This window comes from Asparagus officinalis, unplaced genomic scaffold, assembly GCF_001876935.1.
Source record: "Asparagus officinalis unplaced genomic scaffold, Aspof.V1 AsparagusV1_Un374, whole genome shotgun sequence".
NCBI lineage: Eukaryota > Viridiplantae > Streptophyta > Magnoliopsida > Asparagales > Asparagaceae > Asparagus > Asparagus officinalis.
The window spans coordinates 12,541-18,137 of NW_017972639.1; positions in this window are offsets into that span (position 1 = coordinate 12,541).

Below are 5,597 nucleotides of genomic sequence, written 5' to 3' on the forward strand. Positions count from 1 at the left end.
GAAGCTTTTTGAGGAGGTTAAAAGCAGTAGCGTCGTGAAGAAATCTCCTGAAGAGATTCCTCACGCCAACAACGTCGAGCATTATATTGAAGAGGTTAACCCCTGCTCCCGTTCAACAGTCGAGAAACGCGGTGGAGATTTCTCGAGTACTTCCCTTGTTCGTGATGGTCATATTCTTAATAAATCTCCCACTACGGATCCTTACGCCGGTTTTCTTAACAAGTCTCCCACAGTGATTCCTTACGCTGGTAGCATCGGGTAGTTTCTGTGGAGAAATTTGGAAAATTCAGGTTTTTGCAGATTCTGTGTCATAAGTCGACTCATGCACAGGCACAAGTCGACTTATGGTAAGTCGACTTATACAGACTGTTAAGTCGACTTACGTTCTGCTCTGGATTGTTGGTTTTTTGCTCTGCCAAGTCGACTTATCAGGTCTGATAAGTCGACTTACGATCTGTTCTCCAGTTGTTGTTTTTCGCTCTGCCAAGTCGACTTATGCAGACTGTTAAGTCGACTTATGACGGGTTTTTTGGAAAGTTAGAGTTCCTATTTGCAGTCTGTTTGGGTTTCTGTTTTGGTATAAATACCAATACGATTTGAGGGTTTTGTAGGAGCAAATCTGGGGATTTTGGAGCACAGAAAAGAGAGATCTTTCTGAGCTATTTGTTAGGGTTATTGGTTGAGAGTTTGAGAGATTTGTTGGTGAGATTAGTTGGTTCGTTTGAGCGATTTGTAATCTCAATTTGTACTCTCCTTCTCTATTAGTGAAAACCCACCCCCCTTCTTGCCCCGTGGACGTAGGCAATTGCCGAACCACGTAAAACTTTGGTGTTTGTGTTTTGTTTGGTCTTTCTCTCGGCGTTTGTTGGTTTGGTTTCTCAAAGCATCATAGTTGGTTGTTTGTTTGGCTTCCGCGCCGTGCACAACAAGTGGTATCAGAGCTCGGGCAACGCTTGGGCTATTTGGAGGAGTAGATCGCTTTGGAAGTTCATCTGGGCTTCGTTTGATGATAAAGGTGGGATCTTTTTGGTAAAAATCTCGTCTTTTTCAGTTTGGATCTATTTCTCGTTTGTTTCCGCATTGGTTTGGTGGTGTTTTGAGGATTATGGCCGAGAAAGAAGGAGTTGTGGGCAGTACTTCCGGCGTGAAGACCGTCCAAAGCTTGAATATCCACTCAATGAAGATTGATGTGGAAAAGTTCAATGGCACAAACAATTTTGGACTTTGGCGATGCGAAGTCATGGATGCGCTCAACGCGCAAAATTTGGAAGATACATTGGAGTTGGTCGGGAAACCGGATAATATTGATGAAAAGGTTTGGAAAAAGATGAATCGAACGGCGTGTGGTGTGATTAGGTCTTGTCTCACTCAAGATCTAAAGTATGATGTGATCAATGAGACTTCTGCAAAGAAGATTTGGGAGATCCTTGAGAGCAAGTATTTGACCAAGAGTGTGGAGAATCGCTTGCATTTGAAGAGGAGGCTTTACCGCTTCCAGTTGAAGAAAGGAACCTCCATTGGTGATCACATGAACCACTACACGAAGCTTCTTGCGGATTTGACGAATGTAGATGTGGTGATTGAAGATGAGGACAAGGCGTTGTTGTTGTTGAGTTCCTTGCCCGACGAGGAATATGAGACCTTCGTTCTTACTCTTATTAATGGGAAGGCATCTCTTTCGTATAGTGAGGTCACCGCTGCACTTGTGAATTATCAGCTTCGAAAGAAGGATAAGGAGACTTCGTTTGAGCCGGTAGCGGGGGCGTTGGTCGCAAGAGCAAAGGGTCCAAACCGTAGTGGGAGGTCGCAGTCTAGAGGGGCACATCTTGGAGTTCGTAAGAATCAATGTGCCTTTTGCAAAGAAGATGGACATTGGAAAGCCGATTGCCCAAAGTTAGTTGATCGAGCCGGGAAGAATAAGGGAAAAGCTATTCAAGCTTCAGAGGCGAATGTTGTCAAGGCTAGTGGCAACGATTCAGATTCGGATTCTTCGGGCTACTCGTTATCTGCACTGCCGTCAGTTTGTGTTGCCTACTCTACAGAGTGGATATTGGATTCGGGTGCTACATACCACATTTGCCCTAGGAGGGATTGGTTCTCCAGCTTTCAGGAGTTGGAAAGAGGGGATTTCGTGCTCATGGGGAATGATCACAAATGCTCTATTGGTGGTATTGGTACTGTTCGGATCAGGATGAGTGACGGGGTGATTCGGGAGTTGGTTGGAGTGAGGTTCGTTCCTCAGTTGAAGAAGAACATCATTTCACTTGGAGCTTTGGAGGCAGCTGGCTATAGGGTGACCTTGGCGGATGCACGCTTGAAGGTTACATTTGGGTCCATGATTGTGATGAAGGGCGTCAGAAGAAGAAATTTGTATTATTTGCACGGAAGCACGGTGATTGATAGGGAAATGACGACTTCATCAGATTCGGCTAGACTGTGGCATTGTTTGGTGCTGGGGTATATGATTGGTAATACCGTGCATTGGTTGTTGAGGAGTGCTATGACCTGCAGATTGAAGTCCTGTGAGCACATTAGGATGAGCGAGACCGTGGTGGAGTTTGGCACTTCTATCCATCGAGCGAGGGGTCTTTTTGGAGGTGTTCAGTCAGGCATTTGGGGGCCTTCCAAGGAGGCATCATTGGGAGGTAATCGTATCTTGGTTTCCACAGTTGGTGATTGTTCTAGGCATTATTGGGTCGCGACCAGTTCCCGTTGGTGTAAAGTCCTAGAAGTCAACAACAATTGGAAGAAGTGTATTGGCAGAAAGGTAACTCATTGTTTCAGCTTTGGTAGGGGTCCTTTCTTGCGTTGGTGCCGAGCTCACGGCAATAGGAGACACTTCATTGGTGTGGAGACTTTGGGGCGACGAGATGAGATGACAGTTTCGATGGGTCGTTCCTTTCTGGAGGAGGATCGGCGTTTGATGTCGAGCATTGGCATTGGTGTGCGGGCTTCGACATATTTGGGTCATCTTATGCATAGGTCGCCGACTGCTGCTTTAGGAGTTATTAGATCTGGTGGAGCTGCTTCAGATTTTGGGTCGCGTCGGATATTTGGATACCCAGCATTTGGTCACATCGTGGATGTGAGATTGGATCCGATTGCGCGTTTGGGGTTCGGAGGCTCAGTTGATTATCGTTTGGGAGCTTCTGATTTTGTTCTGAGCAGGTATGTCACTTTTGACTCTCGGCAGGTGGAGAGTGTTGATCAGGTCATTTGGATATCGCAGCAGGTGGAGAGTGATGCTACTCCACGTTGGGTGGAGATTACTCCACATACTCCAGATCATACTGCGTCATTTGGGATTCCAGCTAAGGTGACACAGGTTGGAGATCATTTGGTTTTGGATGCAGATGATGGATTGGTTTTGGATTCAGTTGCAGCTGGTAGATATAGTTTGGATATGGCCATTGGTTTACCTCAGGTGGAGGTGTTTGATTTGTCTCAATTTGGGGTCATTGGGAATACTATCAGTTGCAGATCGTTTGGTGATATTGGAGAAGAGTTGCAGACTTTTCTATTTGATTGAGGGCCTTTGGAGGCCGTTTGGGTGAACTACGTGAAGGCTTGATTCCTTGGGCAAAGGATACGTAGGCAGTCATTTTGATGCAGCCGATTTGGTGAGCGACATCGACATTTGGGGTGAGTGTTCACACTCTCATTTGGGTCTCAGCATGTGAGGCATTTGTTTGGTTGGTGTCGGCTCAGTTTTGGGAAAACTTCGCCGAGGTGGAGAATTGTGGAGAAATTTGGAAAATTCAGGTTTTTGCAGATTCTGTGTCATAAGTCGACTCATGCACAGGCACAAGTCGACTTATGGTAAGTCGACTTATACAGACTGTTAAGTCGACTTACGTTCTGCTCTGGATTGTTGGTTTTTTGCTCTGCCAAGTCGACTTATCAGGTCTGATAAGTCGACTTACGATCTGTTCTCCAGTTGTTGTTTTTCGCTCTGCCAAGTCGACTTATGCAGACTGTTAAGTCGACTTATGACGGGTTTTTTGGAAAGTTAGAGTTCCTATTTGCAGTCTGTTTGGGTTTCTGTTTTGGTATAAATACCAATACGATTTGAGGGTTTTGTAGGAGCAAATCTGGGGATTTTGGAGCACAGAAAAGAGAGATCTTTCTGAGCTATTTGTTAGGGTTATTGGTTGAGAGTTTGAGAGATTTGTTGGTGAGATTAGTTGGTTCGTTTGAGCGATTTGTAATCTCAATTTGTACTCTCCTTCTCTATTAGTGAAAACCCACCCCCTTCTTGCCCCGTGGACGTAGGCAATTGCCGAACCACGTAAAACTTTGGTGTTTGTGTTTTGTTTGGTCTTTCTCTCGGCGTTTGTTGGTTTGGTTTCTCAAAGCATCATAGTTGGTTGTTTGTTTGGCTTCCGCGCCGTGCACAACAGTTTCTTGGGAAGGTCAACTGCGATAGCATCATGAAGAAGTCTCCCAGAGTGGTTCCTCACGCCGACGGCATTGGGAAGTTTTTTGAAGAGGTTGACAGCGACATCATCTTGAAGAAATCCCCCGGAGTGGTTCCTCACGCTGTCAGCGTCGAGCAGTCTTTCGAGGAGGTTTATCCCCATCCCCGTTCAACTGTTGAGAAACGCAGCTGTGGGTTCTTGAGTGCTTCCCATGTTTGTGGTGGTCACATTCTTGACAAATCCCGTGTTGCGGTTCCTTACGCCGGTTGTGTCAGGCAGTTTTTTGAGAGGGTTAACTGTAGCAGCATCATGAATAAGTCTCTCAGAGTGATTAATCACGTCGGTGGCGTCAGGGAATCTCTTGAGGAGGTTGATCCCCACCCCTGTTCAACAGTCGATAAACGCGGTGGCGGGTTCTTGAATACTTTTACCGTTCATACTGATCACATTCTTGATAGATCTCCTACTTTGATTCCTCACGTCGGTGGAGTCAAGCAGTTTTTTAAGGAGGTCGACCGCGGTAGTGTCGTGAAGAAGTCTGCTAGAGCAGTTCCTCACATCGGTAGTGTCGGGTAGTTTCTTGAGGAGGTTGACCACGATAGGATCGTGAAGAAGTCTCCTGGGGCTGTTCCTCATACTGGCAACGTCGGGCAGTCTCTAGTTCAATAGTTGAGAATCTTGAGGGTGGATTCTCAAGTGCTTTCCTTGTTCGTGCTAGTCACATTCTTTACAAATCTTCCGTTACGGTTCCTCACGCCGGTGGCATCGGGAAGTTTCTAGAGGAGATTGACCGCGGAGGCGGCGTGAAGAAGTCTCCCGGAGAGGTTCCTCATGCGGGAGGCGTCAGGAAGTTTCTTGAGGAGGTTGACAGTGACAACGTCGTTGAAGAAATAACCCTAGAGCGGTCCTCACGCTTGCCGGTCCGTTGAGCATCTTTTGAGGAGGTTGACCCCCGTCCCTATTCAGCAGTCGAGAAACGCGTTGGCAATTTCTCGAGTACTTTCCATGTTCGTGTTAGTCACATTCTTGACAAATCTCCTACTGCGGTTCCTCACAGCGATGGTGTTGGGCAGTATCTTGAGGTGGTCAACCCTGACAGCGTCGTGAAGAAGTCTCCTAGAGAGGTACCTCGCGCCGGCGCCGTCGGGCAGTTTCTTAATGAGGTTGACAACGACAGAA